A 27653-nucleotide genomic window follows, 5' to 3' on the forward strand; every position below is an offset into this window, starting at 1 on the left:
GGGAAGTAAAAAGGAAGAATCCTTCGGAAAAGATCCTTAAGTTGCCCTTAGTGGAGAGTTTTGAAAACCCTGGGATTACAAATGAAGAAAAAATATGAATAATAAAACCCACACCACCTCAAATCTAATCAGTTTGAGTGGATCAATAAGTTTCTGCTTCTGCATGCTGGTAACGGAGGAGGAAGGAGGAAAAGAAGAGGGATGGGGGACTTTTACATCCTTCCCATTCAACTGCTTAAAAAAATCCGGAAAAAATCCCTCCACAATGCCCACTTAGTAGAAATATGTCCTTTATGTATTGGGAGTTTCCTCGAAACTGCCTCCACCCCTAATCCCATTATGTGCATCCACACATTTGCCCGCCAGGAAATCTCAGGGATTGCTGGGGTTGTGGGAAGCAGCTGATGGGCTCCGTGGCCTCAGGCAGCTCTGGCTCCTGATTCCCAGGGGGAACCCTCTGCCCTGGGTACGGCCTTGCAGCACCACACATCCCTGGAAGTGTCCCAGGGTTGGAGGGGGCTTGGAGCAACCTGGGACCATGAGGGGTGTCCCTGCCCATGACATGATCCTTAAAATCCCTTCCCACACAAACCACTCCAGGATTCTGGGATTCTGTGCCCCCTGTGCTTTGCTCTCCCATGTTTCTTCCTCAGCTGTGATGGTTTTTCCCACTGGGAATTAGCGATTCCCACTGAGCTATCTCCCCCCAGCCAGGCAGACCCGAGCAGTGCCGGCAGCTTCCAGCCCCTCCATCCCCAACACCCCCTCATCCCAAGTGCCCTGGGCTCACGGTTCCCCCACCCTTGGGGGGCTGGGGAGAGCCGAGGTGACCCGGCAAGGCCAAACCTCTCCTTTTCCAGCTCCAGCCCCGCCTTGTGCTGCAGAAGGACTCACGGTCCAGGACAGGGAGCCCAGCCCTGCAGCCCCGAGGGGGGCTGTCCCAGCTCCCGGGGCTGCCCCGTGGGTGCCGTGGGACGCCCCTCCGGCAGGGCCCGCGGGCAGGGCGGGGGCAGGCCCCACACCTGGCCGGCTGCGCGGTGACAGCTCGGCGCGGCGCGGCCGCCTCGGCGAGCGCGATGCTAAACAAGATATATACGCCGTGTCACACATTGGCTGCACACATCTAAGCCAATCACTTCCAAATAAATTAACCATGGCATCGCCTAATACGATCCACCTGCTTTCTTCCCTGCGTCGTTCCAGCCCCTACCTGAACCCCCCTTTGATTAAATGTCAAAAGCTCGCCTCGTGCCTGCAGATCTCACTGAAGGCGGATAACAGAAAGGTTCCTCCTGTGACTCCATAAAACTGAAATAAATTCCACTGGCATCTTGTAAATTTTTATTTTCTACAATGACTGCGGGCCCCATCTGCGACCCAGCTGTTATTAGAAGGGAAAGCGTTGGCCCTTCTGCATTACAAAACAGCATAGAACAGTAATTGCCAGTGGAAGAGATTAAGTGTAGACACTAAAAATGTTTACTCGCAATGAATATGCATAACGATGGGTAGGAAACAGCCCTGGAAGATTAAAAAGAGAGAAGGGTTTGTTTACAAGGCTGGGAAAAAAAAAAGAGGGGAATGTCAGTTGGCCCCAAGCCTGAAATAGGAACGAAAAACCTTTGGGCAAGGCATTAGGGAGAAAAACAGATGGTTTGTGAACCTTTTATTAGATAGAAAAATCATTAATCAAGCCCAGGCTGGAAATGGCAGGGTTTTTGGTAGTTCATATTGGAGTTTATTTTTCCTTAAAGCGACAGCGCGGCGTTCCCGGCGCTCCGCCGCCTTCTCCGGCGGCGCTGGGAGCACGTCCCGCTCCAGGTCCGTGCTCCCACCAAGCTGTCGTGCCGAGGAAATCCCTCAGCAGGGTTTCACATTTCAGCACCTGTTTTGCCCTTCTTGGAAAAAAAAAAAAAAAAGAAAGAAAGAAAAGAAGAAGGAGCGAGGCGGGAGGGGGGGAAATCGCAGCCCGGTTTGTTTTTTCGTGGTTATTCCGACTCGGGGGGTGGGAGGGGGGAGAAATTTAGGGAATACAAACTTCCACAGGCAGCCTCGTGAATAAAAAGGCATTTAGCAGGCTCGGGAGGGCGCGCCCCCCGTCCCAAACGGGCTCCTGCTCCCCTTCGCTTTGCTGCTAAAAGCCCAGAAACAATTAATTTTGCCGCATGTAAATAAGGGCGAGCCACGTGGAACGAGGGGACGCTGCGGGGTCACCCCTCTCCTGGCGGGGGGGCTGTGCCATGTGATGCCACCTTTCCACGCTGGAATACGGGGCTTTGTTCACTTGTTCCTGCCCTTTCCCGGTTCCTCGGCAGGCTCCGAGCAGGGAATTTCTCCAGCATCAGCAGCCCAAGGCACGGCAGCCCCCCAGTCCCTCGTTCGCCCCAAGTGTCGCCGCGTGCCGGCACGGCTCGTTTCCCACAGATCCCGGTGGATCCGTGTTCCTGCCCGTGCCGGGGACGGGGGTGAGCCATTCCCTGCCCTCCCCTGCTCCCGCTGCACCCCCGAACGTTCCCGGGCAAACAACGGCGGGCTGCAGGTGTGGGCACCAGGAACGGGGCACTGGGGGCTGGGAGTCACCTCGCGGTGTCCCCTCGGGGTCTCCCCTGTGCTCGGGGTCCCCAGGATGCGGGTCAGGATAACGGGAACAGCACCTCTGCTGCCCCGGTGCGGGGTGACAGGCAGAGCGGGGCACGGGGGACACGGGGCCGTGTCCAGGGAGGCCGGGTCAGCAGCCGGGCACCTGGAATCCATCCAGCCCCGTCCCTCCGGTGCCCTCCAGCAGGCGGGGGCAGTGTCCCCAGGTGCACCCCCTGTGTCCTCGGGGTGGGCTCCTCCTCAGGGTGAGTCATTCCTAATTCCGAGATCTTAAATACCAATTATTAGGAGTGACAGGAGGCAAATTAAAAACAATTAAAATTGCCTGGTTTTTAACTGGCTTTGAAAACCTTGGAGTGGGAGCAACGTCAGAATCCTGGGTTTCAGTTTCTGACTGTGTTCGTGGTGTTACAAATGTGGGATAAATACAGAGATTCCCTTGGAATCACCTGGAATTTGTATTTACAGCATCGAATTTGGTCTGGGAGTGGTTGAGAAATTAGAAAATATTGGGCTGGAAACCTCAGCTTTATCAAAACATGGAAGTAAATAAGATGACATTAGGAATGAGCCACAACATATTTCACGGCAAACTCAGGACCCAAAACAAAGCCAACATCCCTCTTTTGGGAATAAAAAAATTTGGGGAATAAAAGGGAACTGTTTCTTTCTCCAGTTCCTGTTCTACCACAAAGGAGCTGCCCACACATTTCCTAATTCTTAGACTAATAGCTCGGAGATGAACTTCCTAAAACATATGAGCTTCATCAGAGCAGAGGGAGGGAGGGAGAGAGAGAGGGAAGGAGGGAGGGGAGGAGGGGGGAGAAGGGAGCGGGGGGAAGTACAAAATGATCTTTGTAAGAAATAGTAGCTGGGATTGCAAGCGTTGCATATGTTACAGCACATCATTAATAACAGTGATCAAAAGAAAGGGAACATCTTAGCAGCTGCATCGAATTATTAGAGAAATTGGAATTTTCAAATGAGCTCGGATTTGAGGGGGAGGAAAAGAGGGGGAAAAAAGAAAGGAGGAGGGGAAAAAAAAAAGGGCACGGCGCGCCGGGGGTCAGGTCACTCTGCAGAGCCACGGGGTAATCCCGAAGGTGCGGAAAGGGCTGGAGGAAAAACACGTTCTGGGCAAGATTACTGGGGAAAATGGGGAGGAAGCCCGAATTTTAGAGCAGGCCGCAGGGACGCTGGATGGAGTGGCCCAGTGAAGTGTGTGGAAGCATGGCCAGCACCTGACTGGAGCTGGTCACACATGCAGGAGCTTTTCCTTGCACGGGAGGGGTCTGAGGAGAGCTCTGGGTGGTGCTGGGAATGCGGGGATCCAGCAGGACCCCGCTCCCCGGACTGGTTCCATGGGATCAGTCCTGGAGGTGTCCAGGGCCAGGTGGGACCTGGTCCAGGGGGAGGTGTCCCTGCCATGGCTGGACTGAGATGCTCTGTAAGGTCCCTTCCAAGCCAAACCATTCCATGACTCCGTGCCTGAGGTGCCACCCCCTGCCTGCACCCACAGCCTGGCCCTGCCTCACTCCCCAGCTCCCAGAGGCAGCTGGGGCTTCCAGGGGGCTGGAGGGGAAGGGCTGCTCATCTCTCCAAGGATAAATCGCACTTCCTGTGATAAAAATTGGTGTGCATCCACGGATTTTATGTCCCCCTGGTGAAAAAGGAGTGGGAGGGCTCGGGGAACATCCGACCTCCGTCTTCCCCTCGGGATGTTTTATAACACCGTTGCGCAAAGGCGGGAGCCCGGCCAAGCTCGGCCCTCCTGCCTCAAACATCCACTTGAGGAGGACATGGAGCTTTTCTGGGAAGTGGTGCATCCCGGGAGAGGCTCGGCACCACCGGCACCACCGGGTGCAGCCATTCTGCTACTAAGGCCACCTCTAACCCTCATCCCCCAGTGCCACATCCAGGGCTGGTGTCTCCCCCACTGCCCAGGGCTGGACAGCCCTTTCCATGGAGAAATTGTTCCTACAATCCAACCTAAGCCTGGCAAGGCCACTGGCCCGATCCCCCCAGGCTCTCGGCAGCTTTTGGGAATTAATTGGTTGCTTTATCCATGTCGGTGGGACTGGCTGTGGAGAGAACCAGCGCTCAGCAGGAGCTAAAGGTGACGGGAAGAAACTCTTTAAAGATTGAGGTTTGATCTCGAAATAAAAGCCTTTCTTCCCAACGCCTTCCTGAGCCCCCTCCCTCTCCTTCAAAGCCATGTTGTTATAATTCAATCCAGCTCCGGAGGCTCCGGTTACACATCTGCCTCCTGCGTGTGATGTCGCAGCCCGGCTCAGGCGGCAGTAAAAGTACAGGTGTTTGGGGTTTAAAGTAACCATTTCCAAAAGAAACTCCGGCTGCGGCCTCCGACCGTGATTTTTTCCAGCTGGCCCCATTCCCGGCGCGGCGTCGGCGCAAGGGTTAAGCGCCGGAGAAGGGCCGCTCGTGACTTCCGTGCTCTTCCATCTGGTGGGAACCCTGAAACCCATTTGTAAATTAATTTTTTACTTGGAATGCGCGCTGCCGCATCCAGTCATCCCTGGATCCCGCACAGACAGCTTGCGCTGCTGCCTCCACATGTCTCCAGCGACGGGCTCGGCTCCGACTGATTGGAGATGCAGGAGAATGGGATCATTAAGTATGTATGGCCATCCTGCCCGCGTGCTCGCTCCCCGCACTTTATTCCATAATTATCATCACATTAGTTTGGTAAATAATGTTGACACATGATTCCAGAACAGCTGTAGAGTGTCCATCTGACACCCGCGCAATCCCGAGTTCGGCTCCTCGCAAAAAGCAGGACAGATTGAGCCGCCGCTTTCCCCGGCTCCGCCGCCTCACCAGGGATGCCCGGCGCGGTCAGGAAGCCTGTGATTTCCCGCACACTCCCTCCCAGTACCGCACGCGGCCGATCCCGGAGCGGCGCGGGGCGCTCGTTAACCCCCCGGCGCCGAGCAGCGATGTCCAGGTCGCTCCCATAGCCCTCCTCCGTGCCAGGTGAGAGCGGCTCCGCCCGGCCTTGCCCCGCGATGTCCAGGTCGCTCCCATAGCCCTCCTGTGTGCCAGGTGAGAGCGGCTCCGCCCGGCCCTGCCCCGCGATGTCCAGGTCGCTCCCATAGCCCTCCTCCGTGCCAGGTGAGAGCGGCTCCGCCCGGCCCTGCCCCGCGATGTCCAGGTCGCTCCCATAGCCCTCCTGTGTGCCAGGGGAGAGCGGCTCCGCCCGGCCCTGCCCCGCCCCAGCCCGGCCCGCGGGCTCCGCGGGGAGCCCCGAGCGGGCACGGCCGCGCTCCGGCCGTAGGGATTCAGTGCGTGTCCATAGGGATCCTAACACCGCTCGGGAGCGATTCCCTGCTCACCGGAGCGCTGGATCTGCCCGCCGGGTGCTCAGGGAACGCACCGACCCGCCCGGAGCGCCTCGGGGCACAGAGGGCACGGGAAGGGGGTCCCGGGGAGGGCGTTCGGCCGGGCCGCGGCTTCGAAGACAGGCTTTGTTTTAGGAATGTAGATTTCAGTGGATTCATTCCTGGATTTAAGGCTTTGCGGCGGGTGCAAAAAGCAGAGTAACTGAATCCTGCTCCTTCCTCCTCAATGTCCCAGCAGGACAGCAGGGAATGGCTCCGTGCTCCCCAAAATGGGCATGTACACCCTTCCAAAGCCCAGCTCCCTCTTCCCACCACAGCTGGAGGGAAGAGCACGGCAGACCCTGCCTTTCCCCAAAAGCATTGCTCCAGGGCCGGGGACATCCCAGGGAATACCACTGTCCCAGGGGACTGGAGCAGAGGCCTTAATAAACTCCATTATTGAGACTCCTGGGGGGGGGGGGAAAGGGAAAAAAGGAGGTGAACGAGGCTTCCAAATGAATAATTTATACTCTTAGCCAGAAATTGCCTTTTTAACAGCTGGATCCTTTGGAGTAACCACTGGATTAAAGGACAAACCTGGGCATTTAACTGACAAGGCAAAAAATGTTAAGCCTGCTTGTGGGATACGAAGAGGGGAAAAAACCTGCTGGAAAAAAACCAAACAGCAGAAAGGCTTTATTTTCCTCGGCATGAAGGTAAATACAACGGAATGGGAATATTTAAAGGCCTGTAATCTTATTTACATTCGGAGCATGACTCCAGTTCCCAGTACGTTGCAGACATCTGTCAGACAAACAGACAAGACTCCGCAAAGATATTTCAGATTCTCTTCCCTTAAACAGCTAGGAAGCTGTTTGGGGATTTTGGCAGGATAGCTGGGATATGACATGTCTTTTTCCTGCTTTTTTTTCCCCCCTTGATTTCTATTTTTTTCCTTGTAGCAAATGATTTCTTTGGCTTCTTACGAGCGAGCTCAAGGCACTGGGTTTGGTGGGGTATTTGCCACGAAAATTGAAGTGATAACTCTTGGACTGAGCTAATTTGTCAGGAATTTGCACTTGGAGGGCTCTCCTCTGCCCCTGCCATGCACTTTCATGTATATTTTAAGGAATTTCCCCCCTTAAGTATGGAAATGACGCAGGTTACTCATGTCACAGAACATAAACCAAACGTACGTGTGTCTGTTTAATCTGACGCATCTGAAGGGCCAGAGCAGGATTAGGCAGGATAAAACCGCCTTTCCAGGGCAGCTCTCCCACCCCGAGTATTCCTGACGCTGCCCGGAGCAGGTGGATAAGGGCAGAGCCGGATCTGTTCCAGCACACACAGCATTCCTGGTGTGTTGGGGGTGCTCAGGCACGTCAGGTGGGAGGGATGTGGCTTCCCTGCTTTTGGGGTGCTGGACACCCGAGTAGGACTTCCAGCCCCCCGCTCTGCTGGGCTTAGCAGGGAACAGGGAGCACGAGGCCTGCTCTGAGCCCCACGTTCCTGCTCCCTGGAGCACCTCGCTCAGTCAGCACTTCCCCTTCTCCTCCTTTCCCTTAAGACAGGCTTAAAGCGCAGCCCACAGGCAGGGACGCAGATCCTTCCCTCCAGCACTTCCCCAGGGACTCTGGGACATTCCAGTGACTATGGAGCAGGTCGTGCTCCCTGGGATATCTCTGTGGGAGAATCCTCGGGTGGATTCAAGGCCCCCGCTGCTGTGGGGAGCTCAATGCACGGATGGGCAGCATTGCTCCCGGGTAGATCCGTGGGCAGGACGCCACCCCTTCCCAGTGTCCGGGACACTGTGCCCCTGGGGTGGCAGCAGGGGACACAGACCCACACAGGTGGTGCTCTGCCACCGTCCCAGCCTGCTCCGGCCAGGCTGGCTGCAGCCCTCGGGGCCAGCTCTGCTGGTGCGGCGTGCCCCGTGCCCTTTGGCTGTGGATAACCATCCGTGCCCCGTGCCCTTTGGCTGTGGATAACCATCCGTGCCCCGTGCCCTTTGGCTGTGGATAACCATCCGTGCCCCGTGCCCTTTGGCTGTGGATAACCATCCGTGCCCCGTGCCCTTTGGCTGTGGATAACCATCCGTGCCCCGTGCCCTTTGGCTGTGGATAACCACCCATCAGCTGCGGACAATCCCTGGTCTGCCGCAGATCATACGGGTTGTGCCGCGTTCCCGGAGCTCTTCCCCGAGCCTGTTTTCAGCTGCTCGACACAATATTGCTGCATAATTTGGAGTGTCTCCTCTCCGGTTTTTTGGATGCGAGACTTAGCAACAGGGAAAGGTGCTAAAGAGAGACAAAACTTGTGTGGGTGGCTGGAGATTAGCCATTTGGAATTCTCTCCTTTGCTTTGTACCACAAGCTGTTTGCCTGTTCCCACTCCAAACTGCCGTGCCCGGATGCGAGCGCGCCGGTGCCGACGCCCCGCGGGCCCTGCTTAGGTGGGCTGCAGTGGGGCCACCTTTGGGGCGGGTGAGCCCCTTGTCCGCGGTCCCGCCTGTGCTCCCACCCTCTGGGGACACCGCAGGACTCGCCATCACCCTGCTGGCACCTCCCTGTGCCCGCGCCGGGAGCCTTTTCCAGCTGCGTGGTGGCGATGGGACACCGGCTGCCCGTGTTCCCATCCCCGGGGGACGGCCACTGGCACGTCTCCACGTGTCCCTCCACGCCCAGTCAATCAGGGAGCTGGTGGCCACAGCAGCTCGTTTGGTGGCCATGCAGCATCACCCCCTGTGAGCACCCCTATCCCAGGGGTAGGATCATAGACTCCTGGAATCCTTAAGGATGGAAAAGACCTTCAAGATCATCGAGTCCACCACCACCATGTTCACCACTAATCCATGTCCTCAGGTGCCACATCCACCTGTTTTCTGAACACTTCCAGGGCTGGGGACTCCCCCACTGCCTTGGGCAGCCACTTCCAATGTTTACAACCCTTTCCATGTAGAAATTTTCCCCAATATCCAACTTAAGCCTCCCCTGGTGCCACTTGAGGCCTTTTCCTCTGTTCCCATTACCTGGGAGATGAGGCCAAGTCCCACCTGGCTCCAGCCTCCTGCCAAGGAGCTGCGGAGAGCCAAAAGGTCTCTCCCTGTGGTGCTTCCACGGGAGCCACCCCCCAAATCCAGGTCAATCCCATGGCCGGACCTTTAGAATTCCTGCTTCCCAGCGACTTCCCTCATTGGTATGAGACCCAGAGCTCCTCTTATTAAGCACTGTTAAATATTCCCTTCCTTCCCAAAGACAAATATGAACAGAAACGCAACCAAACATGTACTGTATGAAAATCATCGATTCACAATATTTAAATTTCCAGCTCGCCTCCAATTAGCCGGCTTTCCAATATTTGAACAGAAGACCATTTTAATGCAATTACAAACACATTTTCGGCATCGGAATTTTTTGCATAATTAGCTCCCTATTAAACTATTTATGTAGCCCTTTTTCCATCAGAAACAGCAAAAGCCGAACCATTTTATTCCTTACTGTTACAATAATTAACTATGCAAGTAGAACAGCATATTAATAGAGTATAATTTGTTTACATTTAAAAGAAAATTGTGTTAGATTAGCATAGCAAAAGACTATTTCCATATCCAGGCAGGAATGTTCAGGCCTAATAGCAATTTACAGTGTAGTTAAAGAATATTATTAATAAAGTAATACAGTGTAATTCCGTGTGCCCCCGCCGTATTTCACAATGTCCTTAATTACGGCTAATTCCAGCGGGACTAATTTGGGGGTGATTAAGCCACAGGCACGGGAATCTTAAATACAACCTGCGGTAATGGGGAAGTTGCAAAGTTCCTGGGAGACAGCAAACGTGGAGACCAAAGGGATGGGGAAGAAGGATGGGCGGTGGAGCCGTGGGCAGAGTCCTGGGAAGTGCAGGTGCTTGGAGCAGGATGGGAGTGACAAATCCACTCCGGGGATGGTGTTTCCCGCACCTAATTCCTGGTTAACTGTCCAAGGCCAGGTTGGACGGGGCTTGGAGCAGCCTGGGCTAGTGGGAGGTGTCCCTGCCCATGGTAGCTTTAAGGTCCCTTCCAACCCAAACTATTCCAGGATTCTGGGCATGGTATCCCCTAAACTCGACATAACTACAGGGAGAAACATTCCCTTGGAGCACCATTTCTGCCCAGGGAAGGTTATTCCTCCCATGCACAGCCAAGATGTTTCCCATTCCCCTATTTAGATGCACAGCAATGCCCTGGATTAAGTTTCTCCATCTGCCACCATGCCCCAGCAGGTGTTTTCCAGGTACAGAATCCGCATCCCATCCTGCTCAAATGATCTGTGGCAAAACCCCACAAAGCCCGAGTAAATGATTTTTTAATTGTGCTCTTGAAGGGAATTACACTCGTTCTCTGCCATCAGAGTTGCTGGGGATGCTGGAATCAGGAGGAGCTGAGCCATGGGATGCCCCCTGGGGTCAAAGCAAAAGGCTGTTGGGTGATGTGGCCATAGAATCCTAGAATCCTGGGATGGTTTGGGTGGGAAGGGACTTTAAAACCATCCAGTTCCACTGCCTGCCACAGGCAGGGACACCTTCCACTAGCCCAGGTTGCTCCAAGCCATGTCCAACCTGGCCTTGGAAACTTCCAGGGATGGGATAACTACAATAAGGATCTGTCAAAATATCTATAATAATTATCCATCAAAATTAATTAGCTTTAGGAAGATAAAGGTTTGCCAAATAGTGGGAAGGAGTGTTTGTTTCAATCCAGGACTGGAAAGACCACCAGAAAGCACGATTCTGCAATCACTTGCTCCACCAAAAAATCAAAGAATAAAGGAAAAAAAGGCGAGAGGAGCTGGAGAAAAGGGGAATTGAGAGCTGCAGCCTCCCACCCCGCAGATGGCTAATATTCATATGGAACTGGCAGGCGGATCCCAATGCCAAGCTCCGGCGCCGGGTGCCGCAGCTCGTTCCTGCAGCTGAGCCATTAAACCCGACGGGGCTCACGCAGAAGGATCGCAGGCTGCACCCGGAGCTGGCAGCCACGGCCCCAGCCCCTTCCAACAGCGTGGGGCCTCGGGAAAACGGGAAAAGGCTCCGGCACCGCCAGCTAGGGGAGCAGCTCCTGCTCTGGGGGCACAGCCAGAAGGAGCTGCCCCAGGGAGTGGAAAATCAGGAGACCGGGAGAGCCTCCATCCGTCTGACTCCACCTTTTGGACCTAGGGATAGGACACAGGGAATGGCTTCCCACTGCCACAGGGCAGGGCTAGATGGGATATTGGGAGGGAATTCCTGGCTGGGAGGGTGGGGAGGCCCTGGCACAGGTTGCCCAGAGAAGCTGTGGCTGCCCCTGGATCCCTGGAAGTGTCCAAGGCCAGGCTGGATGGGGCTTGGAGCACCCTGGGATAGTGGGAGCTGTCCCTGCCCATGGCAGGGGGTGGAACAACAACTCTTCCCTCTCAGAATTCCTTGGCCAATTTCTCTTCTCCGTCTATTTTGACATGTGCCTGATCTCTCGGAATGAGCAAGGTGTTCCTTAAGTGAAATTTTTTTGGGAAGAGCCTGGCAACTGTTTCTGTCTGGCACGACGCAGCACAGGCTGTTGTGAGCTCGAGAGAATGAGGCTGGATGTGGGATGAAAATGTTTCTGTCCTGGAAGAATGTGCATTAAAATGACTCCTATGGCTTGGGGTTTCTTTTTATGGTGAGAGAAATATTGGAAGGTCTGGGAAATGTTGGATTTTTATTCAAATTATAATATTATCCACCATCCCTGCCCAGCATCCCAACAAACACCCCCAGCCCCAGACTGCCATCCCTGGCCATCATCGCACTCAACATCCACATCCAGTCTCCCTGCCAGCATCCCACACAGCTTCCCAGACCTCTGCCATTCCATGGAACCTGGATCCAGCATACCAAGGGGCCGGGAAGAGCGGGTTGTGCTGCTGGGGGGGGAAGATGTTCCCATATTCCCGTCATCATTTTCAAATCATTTCCCTGCTTCCTTCACTGCCCGTGGAAGGATTTGTGGATGTGCATTACCAGTCTCTTAGTTCTGTTTTTTTCCCTGTTTTTCCAAGAGATGCTTTGGGATGCACCACTCCCTCCCAGTGCCAGTTAAAATGTGCCTCTGGCAGCGGCGCTTCCCCGGTGACATTTTCCAGTGCCTCAGGAAAACAACGGTGCCGACTGGCACACTGCAGCGAGTGGCCGGCAGCACCACACCATCCCAACGGCTCTTATTCCCAGGAAACATGGGCAAAATTATCAATTCATAGGTTGGAAACACTTATCCCAAATAATAGCCCCGTTTACAACCCGCCTCTACTTTTGACGTGCTGAGCGCCTCAAATAGCAACAATAAAGCCTCTGTCTTCTTTCAAGATATTTGTCATCTTTTGATCCAGTGCCAGGAAAAATGGAATTCTGGGAGATCAAACCTCCCAAACTGATGGCTCCTCTCCGCAGCAAGTGCTTATCAAGAGGAATCCAGAAAGATGGCATGTTTCAAAAGTGACAGGGAATAAAGTTCAGCTCGTTGTGGAAAAAGAAGTAAATAAACTTCAAACAGCCCAGGAATTTCCTTCTAATACTGGTAGTCCCACTTGCAGGAATTTTTAGTGAAATTAAGGTTGTAGAAGTGGGATAAAATGGCATTTCAAAGGGAAAATGCCATGTTAAATATCAGATAAATATCAAGCAACTCCCTCTTGTTGTGTCCCAGCAGCTGCCCTGGGGGACAGTGACTCTCCCCACTTCTCTTGGCAGAATTCCCTGTTTTCTCAGTAGAATTCCCTGTTGATGGCTGGGTTGGAAATCATTACTTTCAAACCTACCCCCCTGGATAAATCTGCTCCTTCCCCTCCCTGCAATGGAAGATTCCCACATGAAATCCCTGGCATTGCACCCCAAGGAAAGCCAAGGTACCCCTGGTACCCACACCATGCCACATCCTCAGAGAGGTCCCACTTCTCCCAGCAGAATTCCCTATCTGGGAACAGAGCTGAGCACCCAGCACCCAGGCAGAGGGAGATCTCCTGTGGCTCTCCAGTATTCCTGCCACACCAATTCCTGCCTTTGACAGCTTCATCCCGTGGCTCTGGGAATGCAGGTGCTGAGAACTATTTGGGATCCAGCTCATTACAGGTGTTAAAGTTAAACCAGGAATTTTACACTCCGCCCATGCCCCACGCAGGCAGGCAGGGAAGTAATCCCACTGTTGGGCAGGGATAATCCCTGCTCCTGCCTCAGACAGTGCCGAGCTGCTGGAATATCAGGATCTGGGACCCAGGGTGGGGATTGCAGGGCATCGCTGCCACCCTCAGGGGTGGCACCTGCTCCTGGAACAGGCGAAGGGACATAAACAGCTGCCGATGTGTCCTTAATCCTGGAAAACTTGCACTCCCAGCACCTGGGAATACATCCCTCAGCCAGCTGGGAGGTGGCACCAGGGATGGCTGGGGTGGGAATCACCCTCTGGCACGTCTGCCCTGTGCACACCCCTGCAGCCCCAGCCCAGCTCCAACCTCTCCCTGCCACGAATTCCCTGGAGCTGTCCGCAGGGTGGGAATACAGCTTGCCAAAATAAAGTGGGAAAAGGAGATTGTAAACCAAAATATCTAAGGATTCCTGAAAAGCTTTTTCTCAGCACGGCAGCTCCGAGGCAGGAGGAGGAAAACAAAGTCAGCAGTGGCTGTAAATCCTCTGGAAACCATAAATTAAAATTAAGGAGTTCAAATATGATCTAAAATCATTTAATCTGGGTGATTTATGCCCGTTCTCCAATGCAATTATTTACGGACACTCCTGTTTATTGCTCTTTTGACTTTTTTAATTACTGTATTCCAAAAATTCAATTACCGACCGGAGTAGAGATTTCAGGCAATAGTATTGTAAATAAAAAGAGAACCAATTAATAATGTGCTTAGTCTAGCAAAGCTAAACCAAGTGTATTACAGAATGCCTGGAAACTTGCTCCAGGGATGAAAACTCCTAGGGAAGATCCCATGGGATGGATGGGATGAGCCCAGGTGATGTGATGGGTGGGCACCCCCCACACACAGCCACAGACCCTTACTGGGGTTACTGGTCTTGTTTTATACTGTCACTTGTACTATTAAAAACTGTTAGGGAGGACAGGGAACGTGGGAAGCAGGTTTTCACTTAAATCCAGGCATGTTTCATCCCAAATATTTTGTCTTTTCACCTCGGTTTGTCAACAACCTTTGCCACTATTGAAAAATCAAGTTCACCTCAAATTCACCTCGGGAAGGTTTTTCAACAAATATCCCTGCATGTAAATATATTTACTTTCCTTCTCTAGAAATATACACAGCAGCACCACAATGTTTCCTGCCTTTTCCCCCTCACGTTTCCCACGCTTTTCCCCTCACATTTCCTGCCTTTTTCTCCTCACATTTCCCACACTTTTCCCCTCACGTTTCCTGCCTTTTTCTCCTCACATTTCCCACACTTTTCCCCTCACGTTTCCTGCCTTTTTCTCCTCACATTTCCCACACTTTTCCCCTCACATTTCCTGCCTTTTTCTCCTCACATTTCCCACACTTTTCCCCCTCACATTTCCCACCTTTTCCCCCTCATGTTTCCCATGCTTTTTCCCTCATGTTTCCCACTTTTTCCCCTCACATTTCCTACACTTTTCCCCCTCACGTTTCCCATCCTTTTTCCCCTCACATTTCCCGCCTTTTTCCCCCTCACGTTTCCCACCATTTTTCTTTCAATTTAAGTCCCTCAAATGATGGAAAAAGGGGGATTTCACCTGAGTTTAAACCTTGGAATGGAGCTGAGGGCACAGGGATGGAAGTGGGATGCCCTGGAAGAGGAGGCTGAGGGGAGAGCTCAGTGCAGTTCCAGCTCCCTGGGCAGGGGCAGCGGAGGGGCAGGGACTGAGCTGTGCTCTGGGGGGACCAGGGACAGCAGCCAGGGAATGGCTGGAGCTGTGTCAGGGCAGGCTCAGGTTGGATCTCAGGGAAAGGTTCTTCCCCCAGAGGGTGGTTGGCTCCCCAGGGAGCACCAAGGCTGCCGGAGCTCAGGGAGTGTTTGGATGACTCTGGGGCACAGGGTGTGACTGCTGGGGATGGGCCTGCGCAGGGCTGAGGGTCGGACCGGATGGTCCCTGTGGGTCCCTCCCAGCTCAGCATGTTCTGCAACTCTGTGGTGAGAGACAGGAAGATTAAATCAAAAAGAGAAAGGAAAAGGTCCCCACACACTGCCCAACCTGCTCAGGTGCTGCTGCCCTCTCCCGCGCTGCTCCCTGGCACAGGGTTGTCCCTCGGCAGCGCTCCCTCTCCGGGAGCACAGAGGTGCTGCCCCGGCCGTGTGAGATGCTCGCTGTGGTGAGAGCCACTGGGGTCGCCCCCGGCAGCTCCCCGTGGAAGGTGTGCCCGGATGGCCCCGAAAGCAGCCCCAACAGGGCCTCACTGGCCGCACCTGCTGGACTCGGGGATCAACCACATTTGGCATATTAATTAGGACTATTTGTTACATAGCTGGTCCACACTGGATCTGTTGGGCCAAGGTATGGCTCCGGGTGGGTAAATCTGGCATTCAGCCTTCAGCTATCGGGTGTGGGATGGTTCCCCAGAAGGAGACCCCAGCATTTTATGGTGACCTTTTCCATCTGAGGCTCATCCATTCCCAAATCCCTTGGTTCCCAGTGCTGCTGGATCGGCAGGGTGTCAGGCTGGGCAGCATGGGTGCCTTTCCATACCTCCTCTTTATTAATGGGAGTCATATGGCTAAATCCCAGCGTGCCGAGCCACGCGATTCCCACCGCAACTCCATCTGGTCCTGAGGACTCCAGTACACCGTGTGTCGGAAGGTACCGAGCGGCTTAATTAGAATATTAAATTGATTTACAGTTCCTAAATAATGGGTATCATTAAGCCAACTCTGCTCAAAAAGGGGTTGACACACGGACCCTGCGAGGGATAACATATGGAGCCAAATCCTCCGCAGTCAGCAAAGAGGCGCAGCGGCAGCTTCCAGTCGGACATCCAAGATGGATGGATGCGGGAGAGCAGAGCGACCCAAGGTGAAGGGCATCTTCCAGAGCGCTCTGCCGCAGGTGCTCCTGCTGGAGCACTTCGTAAGGACAAGGGAAGGGCTGGATGCAGAGTGCGGGGGCCAGACCCCCTCACAGAATCAGGGAATGGTTTTGGTTGTAAGAGACATTAAGGACCATCTCTTTCCACCCCCCTGCCATGGGCAGGGACATGTCCCACTAGCCCAGGTTATTCCAACCTGGTCTTGGGCACTTCCAGGGATCCAGGGGCAGCCACAGCTCCTCTGGGCAACCTGTGCCAGGGCCTCACCTCCCTCACAACCAAGAATTCCTTCCCCATATCCCATCTCTCCCTGCCCTCTGGCAGTGGGAAGCCATTCCTTGTGTCCTGTCCCTCCATCCCTTGTCCCAAGTCCCTCTCCAGCTCTCCTGGAGCCCCTTTAGGCTCTGGAAGGGGCTCCCAGCTCTCCCTGGAGCCTTCTCTTCTCCAGTGAACACCCCCAGCTCTCCCAGCCTGGCTCCAGAGCAGAGGGGCTCCAGCCCTTGAAGCATCTCCCTGGCCTCCTCCAGCAGGACTCAGGGTCCTTTTGCCCTGGAACCCCCATTTTAATCCAAAATTTTAAAGTGAAACCTCTTTCCTTGCATGTTGCATCCCGTAAAACCGAGCGCTTCCACTGGAAAAAAAAAAACAGAAAAAGTGAATTTTTAACTACAATTCAAGGATGTCTGAGGGCAGAGAGGGGGGTTAGGGCAGCATTTTCTTTGTGTGTATATAAAAACCATTCCAGATGGTGCCTTAGAGGAATTTACACCCAGACCAGCTGCAGGCGAGTTGGTCTGGACTTGTTTCGGCTGCGGAATAGACGCAAAAACTTGTTGCAGGAAAGAAACCCCCAAATTAAGGGGTTTATGACAAAAAGTTATTATCGGCTAAATTGTGAACGTGCTGCCTGGCTGGAAAAAAGTATTAAAACATATTTACACTTGAAAAGGAGTAATTAGTGTAGTTCAATCAATGTGCCAGGCCAAGACTGAGGGATGAGTGCAAATACATAGAGACAAGAGAGATTTATTATTAAATTAAAATCACTTAATTACTGCAAATGTTAAATATGCAGTTTTCTGGCATTTAAATGATATTTTTCACCCAAATTGAAATGAATTGTCCACTCTGAATTCCCCCTCCTCTGGCAGCGTGTAAATGTCAGTCCTAAATTAAAGTTAACTGGGATCGGTGTCTGCTCTACCTTTCAAAAAAAAGATTTAATTAGAATCAATAAACCACTTTTTATTGAAGTTTCCAGCGTGTTCTGTTATTCCAAACACACAAAGAGCCGCGAACCCGAACCCTTCAAAGATGTTAACAGGTTGGGGTCAAAGGGGAGCACCTGGATGAGGAACCCCTGGAATGCCGGCACCCAGTGCCGGGGCCTGGCCGCTCCCCCGGGAGCGGGGCCAGAGCCTGGGCGGGATGAAATCCATACCCCGCGCTGATTTAGCCCAGATGAGCGTCGCATCCCTGCTCCTTTTTTCTTGCTGGGTGTTTTTGGATGGGCTCCATTCAAGCTGTGAGGTAAAAACGCTGCCTTTCGCCTTTCAATTAACCCCCTATTTTTAACTCAAATCCATCCTCCCGACTCCTCCGAGTGTTGGAATCAAAAGAACTCAAAACGCATCTGCCCTTGCTGCAATGATGAGCAGCCCTCCAGTCCCTAAACATAGAAATTATCAGGGCTTGGATTAAACAGCATCCCCAAGACCAGGTGGGAAGGGGCTTGGAGGAACCTGGGATAGTGGAAGGTGTCCCTGCCCACTGGGATGGTCTTTAGGCCCCTCCCAACCCACCCCGTCCCAGGAGCTGATGATTCCAGGACATTGTGACTTGGCAGTTGTTCATATTGCCAGTTTAATTTATTTTTTTTTAAAAAAACCCTCTCTGAGCCACACGACTCCCGTGCTCATAATCAGCGCCGCGTGGAAGTGATTATATTAGAGCCCTTTTTCCAGTGCGTGCACTCGGATCAAGATGTAATATGCATTTCATATCCCCTGACTCCCTGTCCTAAAATAGAGACAAAACACTCTGTAATGTCAGATTGCTTTGAATTAGTTTTAATTTGATTAGAAATATCCCACAAGGCTCCCCGAGTACACAGAGATTATGGATAATTAATGCCGTGATCAATTAGATCTGAATTGTTCGTCCATCAAGAAGCAATAACATGGGCTCTGATTTTCAAAGAGTTTTTCCCTTAATCCTCTTGTTCTCGGGCGCTTTATGAGGAGATACAAAAGCTCCTAAATTAGGACAACACGATATTGCACATTCGGAAAAAAATCCCTCTGCGTATTATTTATAAGTCTGGGAGGGGGATTCTCATCCAGCCCAGCCCAGGGGAGCTGAGCTGATCCCAAATTCCTCCCAAAAGGAGGTGCATCCCCTCACAACCCCACGGAAACAGCTCCTCCACTCATAATTAATTGTCTGGCTCCATCTCTATGTGATTCCTGGGTATTTGTCAAGGAGTAAAACTCAATTAATTTCCTGGGTTTGAGACATACTTTTTTCGAGTTTCAATTAAATTTAAGTTGAAAATTCATAAATTAATAAGATTTGGCAATGTTTGGTGCTTGGATTCCAGGACAGCTTTGCCTGGTGCCACGTGAGGTCTCTGCTCTGCCACCCTATTGATGCCGGGCTGGATCCGCACTGGGAGTTGTCCCCAGTCCCAACACCAGGCCTGTCCAACCCTGCCTTGGACACTTCCAGGGATCCAGGGGCAGCCTCAGCTTCTCTGGGCAACCTGTGCCAGGGCCTCCCCACCCTCCCAGCCAGGAATTCCCTCCCAGCATCCCATCTAACCCTCCCTCTGGCAGTGGGAAGCCATTCCCGTGTCCCGTCCCTCCAGCCCCTGAGACGATACCAGAATTCCTGGGCTGCCCCACAGCTGCTCACGGACAGAGCTGGTGCCTCTTCTGGGAGCCAGAGGAATGGGAATGCCCAGTAGTGGCCAAGGCTCCCAAGGCACCACAGCTTGGCACAGGGAGCCAGCGGGTGCCTGGACTCATACAATGTCCTGATTGGGAATGAATCCACAAGGATTCAAAGCTGGCCCCGCACAGGACAAGCCCCAAATCCCACCTGTCCCTCTAGGCCACTCAGATAACCTGGGAGATGATTTATAAACCGGAAAAGAGGATCAATTTGAACCCGACTTCCTGTGATTAATTCCCCCAGCTGCTCTCGCAGGGAATCATCGCGCCTTTCGCCGGGATTAATTGCACAAAATTCCCATTTCCAGGCACGCGCCTCCGAGCAGGACCGGGAGCGGGGTTTGGAGCTGGGGGAGCACCCCCGGCCGGGAGTGCCTGCGGCGGGGCAGGAGCGCTCCGTCCCGGCCGCCCGGCCCCCTCTCCGCCGCGATTCCAGCCCCCGACCCCGCGAGCCGGGAGGAGAAGGCGCTTCCCAGGGCGAGGGGCAGGAGCGGCGCTAGGAACGCTCGGCAAGGTGGGAATTGTCTGCCAGTGTATTACATGAGAAAGCCCTGAATAATTCATGGAGATTTATTATTCCATGAGTAATCCCGGCCCGAGCCAAAAGCAGGCGGCTGAAGCCCCGAGGAATGTTTTCCTCCGAACTGCTACACATGTCAGTCTGGGAGCCCAGGGATGAATATTTTAAGGACAACAACCTCTTTTTCCCGTTTTCCTGGACTGTGCCACCGGAGGTTCCATCCAGGACTAGCCCAGACTCCTCACCTACACTTTGGGAAGCAGGAAAACACTGTGACACTTGCTCCCAGCTGGAGAAAAGTGTACCAATGTGTTCAAAATTCCTCAGGAAATGGGATTTCCCCTCCTCTTCCTATTTTTGGATTCTCTGATCTGGTTTTCCAAATTCCCTCTCAGATGTTTTGTATTTTCTGAGCTGATCCATATCATTCACCCCAGATTATTGATCCCAGGATGAGGAGAATTCAGTGTGTCAGCACTGGCTGTGGGAAGGCTTCTCTCCATCCCTGGATTTGCAAACCCAGTGCTATATTTCTGGGAGAGTCTGGGCTTTTGGGAAGAGCAAATGAGACTGAGATCATGTGGAATCAATTGTGGAGTCTCAAATAAAGCTGTAAATCGGGGTTTCAAATCTTTTTGCAATAAGGCAAAGTAGTTTGTTCTTGGGGGGATAAAATGTTGGGATTGGTAATTGCAAATTTCCTTAATGATTAATAAACAGGATGAAAGTAATTAATATTTCAGCGTGATATGTATCCAATTCTGACATAATAAGTGGAAATATGTTCGTTACCATAATAGAAACATAATGAAAACATCAGAAAATAATCAATTTCTTTTAAATTTATAATGAAAACTCTTAAATGCACTTTTTGGTTCCAAACCCCTTTTCTGTGTAATTTCTCCTGGGCCAAGTGGGATTTTTTTCTTTTGACAAAATGAGGGTTTCCAGCAGCGTTTTCCCATGAGGAAATGTTTCAGTGAACACATTCCCATGGTGATCTGGGATTGGGTAATGAGGTGTCAGGGAGTGCCCTGCACTGAAAATCATGGAATTAGGGAATGATTTGGTTGGAGGAGACCTTAAAGAACAACCAGTCCCACCCCTGCCACGGGCAGGGACACCTCCCACTAGCCCAGGTTGCTCCAACCCGGCCTTGGACACTTCCAGGGATCCAGGGGCAGCCACAGCTTCTCTGGGCAACCTGGGCCAGGGCCTCCCCACCCTCCCAGCCAGGAATTCCTTCCCAGCATCCCATCGAACCCTCCCTCTGGCAGTGGGAAGCCCTTCCCTGTGTCCTGTCCCTCCAGGCCCCTCTCCAGCTCTCTGGAGCTGTAACAGGAGGTGGTGGATCCCCAGCCCTGGAGGTGTCCAAGGAATGACTGGACGTGGCACTCACCGCGCGGGGCTGGGATCAGTCACAGCTTGGACTCCACGGATCCTGGAGGGCTTTTCCAGCCTCACTGATCCTGGGATTCTGTCATTCCGTGACGAAGAGGTTCCTCTAATTGCTTGGAATGAGTTCTGGTCAAAGCCACATGTGGGCAACGTCTGTGTGGGAGGAGGAGGCTGAGCCCCCTCTCAGTTCTCTGGTAATTCCCGGGAGGGGGAAAAGAGGCCCTTGCAGGCACACCCGGAGCCACTTTTCATTATTTTGTGTCACTCGTTCCTCATTTGTTGCTCTGCATATTGTGCCATTATAACAGGAAATTACATTTGCATCTTGTGTGGCACAAGCATGTTGTGAATATCATAAAAACACATATGGTCATAAAGGGTTGGGAAAAAAAGGCGATAAAACTGACATTTAGGAAACAGCTTTGGAAAAGAGAAAACATGTTCGGGGAGCTTTTGTGCAGCTCTTCCCTGTGAAAAATTCTGGGCTCTCACTCTAGAAGCTTTTTCGGCAAACTTCTTAATTTTTTGACAAACTTCCTAATTTTTTTTCGGTGCAAACTTCTTAATTCTTTTTTAAACACTTCCCAGCCCTTTTATAAATGTCTTCTTCTTTTTTTTTTTGCAAACTTCCTACTTTTTTTTAACAAGCGTCTTGATTTTTTTTTGTACAAACTTCTTAATTTATGTATTAACCTATTAGCTTCAACCTTTAGAAACTTTCCTTTGTGTTTTGAGCTTGAACATCCTAAAATCTTGTGGAAGAAGCTCCTGAGCCCACCCAGCCTTCCCCAACAGTTGTGTTTTCCACGTGCTTTCCTGTTGTGTGACTGATTTTGGTGGAAGCACATAAATTTGATGGCAGTTCTAAGTGCAGCTCTTGAGTTTTGAATAATTTTGGATAATGGATTAAGCAATAATATTTCGGGGAGCTTAGAAATGGGGTTTCAGCCACTTGGACATTGGGATGTTTGTGGTGGAGGCTGGGTTTGATGTGACTATCCCTGAATTCCACTGGATCCTGGCTGTGGAGTTGGAGGAGGACAACTTGACATCCCCATCCCTTTATACTGGAATTCTGGACTAGCAGAAGACCGTGTGCATCATAAAATATTAACTTTAAATAAGCAGAAATAAATAACCAGGGTAAGATTTTCATTACAGGTCAGAGATCCTGGACTGAAAAGCAGCAAGCACATAAAAGTTCTCAATAAAACCGTCCCCTCCAAATACATTCCCTCTGTTTTTATCTCTCCCATTCCACTCCCTGACTCATGTCAGGGTTAACAACTCGCTGTCAGGGTCGTGTGTGCCCACGTGGATCATTCTGGAGCTGCCAGGGAATGGTTCTGCACATCCAGGTACATCAGCATCCTCTTGGCGCTGCCCTTGGTCCAAGGGAACGTCTGGAGCAACATTCCCACCAGTCACTGCCGTGTGCTCCCAGCAGGGAAGTCATTCCAATTTTCCAGGGCTGTAAACTGCAAGCCTTTTATCTGGAGCCTCTAACACGGTCTGTGACAAGCAGATCCGACGTGAGCATGCTATGCCATAAATCCTCCGAAATGTTCCTTTACACAGAAATTACAGGGCTGATTCATGATCCAAAGGCGGATTTTCAGCTCTTGCCAAGTCGCCATCGCTCCCTTCTGCTTGGAATGATCAGGAGAAGTGTCTACCAAGCAAAGGAGCTCTGCATCACAGGAGGAGGAGGAGGAAGTCTTACTAGCTGCACCAAATCTCCTGGTTTTCCAGAGGATTTCACTCCCATGCAGCTGTGGACTGTCTGGCAACCACTGTGCGAGGACATCCAAGGCAGCTTGGATTTACATCCTGCTCAAAGCAAAGGGGTTTCCATAGGGGTTGTGCAATTTGGGAGTGGGCACCTGTCCATCCCGTGTCACCTCCCTGCAGGCCCCTCCCTGTCCCCACTGTGTTTCCATGCAGGGATTCTCGCTGTGCTCCCGGGTTTGGCTCACGAGGGCACATGGTGTTATCCAGCCTGGAGAGGAGAAGGCTCCAGGGAGACCTGGGAGCCCCTTCCAGCCTAAAGGGGCTCCAGGAGAGCTGGAGAGGGACCTGGGAAAGGGACGGAGGGGCAGGACACAGGGAATGGCTTCCCACAGTCATCTAGCCCCATTTGGGGCAGCCATTCCCAGCCGGTGGATTTTACCCAGCTCTGCCGTGTTCAGCCGCTGGCCACGGGAAGAGCAGGGGCCGCCGCAGCCGGGGAAGGGCCGGCAGGGCCGCAGCCGGGGAAGAGCCGGCAGGGCCGCGGCCCTCTCCGCCCTCACACTTCATAGGGCCCTCAGGCGGAGGGCGGGGCTCCCGCGCCTTCCCGCCACTGTCGACGGAGCCACTTCCGGTTCACGGCTGGTCCCTCAGGGCCCGTCCCTCACGTACTGTCCCTCACGTACTGTCCCTCAGGGCCGGTCCCTCACGTATTGTCCCTCAGGGCCGGTCCCTCACGGCCCGCTTCATTTCTGGCTCGAGGTGAATCCCGCCGTTACCCTCACTTCTGCCTTCCCTGTCCCCCGGAGCGCCGGGATGCGGGATGCTGTTCCCCCCGCACCTCCCTGGCCCCCCGCCGAGCACCTGGGCTGGCGCGGCGCTGCTGGCGGAGCCGGGGAGAGGCACGGAAAAGAGGGGGAGCTTCGGGAATGCGGACCCAGGCGCTGCCTCACAAAGTTGTGACTTGCAGAAGCGCAAGGTAATAGAAGGGAGAATTCCCCCTCCCTCTCCTGCCAGCTGCCGGTTCGTCGGCTGCTCCCATCCCGGTGTAATTCTTCCCCCTAGTTTTCAGTCATGGAATAGGTGCCGTTAAAGCAGGAGCTGCTGCAGAGCCTCGGAGGCAGCCCCTGGCCCCGGCTGGGCTGGTTTTGGGGTGCAGACGAGCTGGCAGAGGAGCCGGGGGAGCGGAGGGAGGCTGGAGGAGGCGGCGGGGCTGCCCGGCGTGCCCAGATGTCCTCGGCAGTACGTGCCCCCATCCACTGCTCCGTGACTCATTCCTTCGCTGCTGAATGGAGGCAATTGTCACATCTCCACGGAGCCACTAAACCAGGGAACACGCACCGAGCGGCTCCTCTCCGTGCGGTACAAGTCCCCCATCCCGCGGCCCTTCCCCAGGGCCTCGTCGGCTGAGGCGGCGGGAGGAAGAGGAGGAGTTCAGAGCTCCGGGGAACACCTCAGGGGTCATTTCGCCCCTCGGGAGACAGAAAGGGCTTGCAAAGTGTGAATGGGCTGTGGGGCACAACTGAACCCCTTCCAGCCTCCCACAGCAAGAGCAGTGTCAGGATTTACACCCCAGAGCGGTGCCACGCAGAGCCACTGGGATCCAGCACGGTCGGCTGGGCCTCCCCCTGCCAACAGCCTTCACCACCGCCCCATTCCCACTGTTCGCTCCGATTCCTGCTTCCACGCTCTGTTTTCACACGGATGGGGACGTTCCATCCCTCCTGACTTTACACAGGTGTCATATTTGTTGCCGAGCACCCGTAATTTTGGGAGGAGTGTTTGCACTGCAAATGGAAACCTGTCATTTCCCTGCGCCTCCCTTCCCCAGCTCATTCCATCAACTAATTCCATCAGCCATTGCAGCTGGAGGTTTCACGTCTCCTCTGTTAAATCAGGACAATGCTGCTTGGATTAAAACTAAAACACGCATCAAAAATCCCATAACCACCTACAATTTCCCCCTTTCTCCCTAAAATCTCAGCAGGAGCCATCAAAAGGAGGTGAATGGTACAGAAAGTGGAATATTAAGCCTTTTCCCGTGCTGTGGCACCATGGACACAAGCAGGACAAACAGAGCCTTCCCTGCTGCACAGCCACATCCATTTTTAAAAATGGGCCTTCTGTGCTTTCTTTTTTCAGCTCCATCTCCCCAAACCAAGGGAAAGATGTTCTCAGTTAGCGGGATTAAAAAGCAAAGTGTGGCACAAGTATCCTGGCAGCCTCGGCAGCGCTTCCCTAAAACTGTCTGCCACGGGCACAGCTGAAATGAAGTTGGGATTTAATGGCAAAACAACACCAGAAAATGGAGCTGGGGAAAAAAAATACCAACCCAAACCCATCATTTTTGGAATGGATTGAATGAGAAAGGTCCCCACGGCCACATGGAGAGGCAGATGCGGATGAGGATGGAAGCTCTGCCTTCCAATGCTGGGAGAGGCAGGATGACCACGGGCAGGAGGAGGATGGAGATATCCCACTCCAAAGCTGTCGCTTGGCTGTTTGCACGCTCGGTAAGTTCCTCATAAGCAAAAGTCTCTCGATTGCTGTTCCAGCACTGGAAATTGGAATCGGGGAAAGAGAAATGGGATGAAAATGAGATGAGGGGAAAAAAAGAGAAATGATGCTTTGGAAGCCTGTTCCAGTCTATAATCTCCTGTGATGTTTGTACTGAGAGAATAAATCCATGCTCTGTTCCAGGCTTGGGATAGCGGGGAGGGAAATATCCCCCTTTCCCTGGGCATGGAATCATTAAGGTTGGAAAAGACCTGCAAGATTTCTCCCTGGCAAGGGCTGTCAGGCACTAGAAGGGGCTGTCCAGGGAGGTGGTGGAGTCCCCACCCCTGGAGGTGTCCAAGGAAGGATGTGGCACTCAGTGCTCTGGGCTGGGGGACAAGGTGGCACTGGGCACAGGGTGGACTCCGTGGGCTGGGAGGGCTTTTCCGACCTGAATTATTCTGGGATTCTGCGATCCCCATGTCCAGCCCTCAAGTGAGGAACGAGAGCCGTGCTCAGGCAGTTCGTGTGATCCTCGTGGAAGCCTCGAGCGCTTCCACTGCAGGCCCCGGGTTCCTGTTGTGCGTCGCTTTGTTTTGCTCTTCTCCAGAGCAATGTTGTTTTTATCTGATGTCTCAGGAACTTCTCCTGGCCATCTGCGCCGCCCCGCTCTCCCAGTTATCCGCCAGAGCCCTTTGGGTTGTTTTAGGCATGGCAGGAATCTCCTGCAGCAGCCACACGCTGACACCAGCTTGGCTTTCTGTTCCCCGGGAAAAGGCGGTGGGAGCAGCGCTCCCTGGGCCGGCCGGGGCTCGGGGAGGGGACGGAAGCGGAGGGAGCGGGGGCTCCATCCCAGCCCCGTGCTCACAATGCTCTTTCAGAGGCTCATAATGAACCCTTTGAGAACACGGAGTTATTTGGAAAAGTCCCGAACTGTGAGAAATATGCGCATGTTGCGGCTGAGTCACCAGTTGGCACGGGCCGCCCCGGCACACAGTTCTGGTTTTTAAGTGTACTTTTCTTCCTCGGATCCAGAGACAAGGGGCCATTATCAACTTTAATTTAATCTACGCCCCAGAATAGCTGCACCCGGCCCAGTCCTGCTGGAAAACTCTTCCAGGAGGATATCGGTCTTGATTTTGAGACTCAAAGCTTCCAGTGCCTGCATTCGCATCCCTCTTGGAAATTTGTCCCCAACCTGCTTATCTCGAGCTTGAAATTATTTGGGTGCAACTTCCCCCCCCAGATCTCAATGCCTTCCTGCCTGCAGGATTAAGGGATCCATTCCAATCTGTCCTTTGGCAGGTGTGTGAAAAAAGGTGTCTCACACCTTTTCCTCTCCTTTTTGTTAAATTAGCAGGTTTTTCCTATGGAATTTAGGGACTTGTGTACCTCAGAGCTGCTCTGGGCTTGTCCACTGTAGGAGACACTACCTAGTCCTTGAACATTTCCTTGGATACACAGTGTCCCCACTCGGGATCTGTCCAGCCAGGATGTGTCCATCTGGACGAGACAGGAGGGGAAAAGGCTCTGCTCAGAGCACCCTCAGGCACTGGGTGATCCAGGGATCCTGCACCTCATGTTTTCTGGGTGGCCTGAGGCATCCCCCACCCCTAATCCACAGCTCCCTCCATCCTGTGTTATCCCACAGCGGCACAAGCAAGGACACAATCCCAGACTGAACTGAAAAGTTCCTTTTTACATTTTCCTTCCCTGTATGGAAATCTGGGAGCCACCAGTGTGGCAAACATGCCGCTGCCCTCTCGCTCAGCCTCAGAGGCTGGGCACGGAGCAGCAAATCCCACACTTCCCACAAGTGCCCAAACTTTGGCTGTGGAGGAGCCCCGGGCCGGGCGTGGGGAGCGCGTGACCTGCCAGTGCATTGTTGTGGAAGTGCTGATGGGATCAGGCACAGATGGGCGACACAGAGCTGTCAGAACCAGCCTGGATTTGAAAATGTTATAATTGGGGATGGTAAACAAGTTCACAAGGACCCTATTGAGGCAAGGGATTGCCATGGTAACAGACCAGAAAAGTCTGGGAATGAGGAAGGATCGATAAGTGGGGGCAGCAGAGGGAACGGTGCTCCTGCCGTGCCGGTCCCTTCCCGGTGCTGGGAGCAAGGGAATGTGGGCTCCAGCCTTGTGCTGCTCTCCGGAGGGACACCGTTGATCTAAGCACTGAGCTTTCCTGGGCTGAACCCACTGGGATTTCATTCCAGCTTGGGAGCAGCCTGCTCGGTGTGTTGGATGTCCTCTGCTCCTGGACCAGCCATTGGAATATCCCATTTTTGCAGCAGGGTCCTTTTCCAGCAGCCACTTGGCTCTGTTTTCCCAGTCTGAGCAGGACTTGAGCTCCCTGGCTTGCATCCCTGGGATGCACCAGGGCAGGAGGAGTCTCACCCCACCCAATTCCTATTCCTGGGAAGTGGTCACAGCTCCAACCCTGCCAGGGCTCAGGGAGCGTTTGGACAATGCTCTGAGGCTCATGGGGGGATCTTGGGGTGTCCTGTGCAGGGCCAGGAATTGGAGTCACGATCTAGGTGTGTCCTTTCCAACTCAGGATATTCTGTGATCTTTCCACC

The 27653-nt window shown here is 53.1% G+C and overlaps 3 long non-coding RNA genes across 4 annotated transcripts in view; 2 read left to right on the top strand and 1 right to left on the bottom strand.

The window, feature by feature from the left end:
* Positions 1-23219, bottom strand: part of LOC135406696 (uncharacterized) — a 44957-nt gene extending 21738 nt beyond the window's left edge. The window contains exon 1 of the long non-coding RNA XR_010426423.1: positions 20847-23219. This is a non-coding gene — a long non-coding RNA (uncharacterized LOC135406696). The remainder of the gene's footprint in view (positions 1-20846) is intronic.
* Positions 5006-12292, top strand: LOC135406851 (uncharacterized). The gene is made up of 2 exons (XR_010426526.1): positions 5006-5233; positions 11990-12292. It is a non-coding gene; the product is annotated as an uncharacterized LOC135406851 (long non-coding RNA).
* Positions 23220-23250: 31 nt separating the features above from the next.
* The window catches only part of LOC135406695 (uncharacterized), a 29125-nt gene continuing 24722 nt past the window's right edge, over positions 23251-27653 (top strand). The window contains exons 1-2 of one of the 2 annotated variants that reach the window (XR_010426422.1): positions 23251-23552; positions 24716-25086. This is a non-coding gene — a long non-coding RNA (uncharacterized LOC135406695). Of the gene's footprint in view, positions 23553-23902; positions 25087-27653 lie in introns of those variants that run through there. The other variant, XR_010426421.1, reaches the window with a different exon arrangement.

The sequence above is a fragment of the Pseudopipra pipra genome, chromosome Z (genome assembly GCF_036250125.1).
Source record: "Pseudopipra pipra isolate bDixPip1 chromosome Z, bDixPip1.hap1, whole genome shotgun sequence".
Classification (NCBI taxonomy): domain Eukaryota; kingdom Metazoa; phylum Chordata; class Aves; order Passeriformes; family Pipridae; genus Pseudopipra; species Pseudopipra pipra.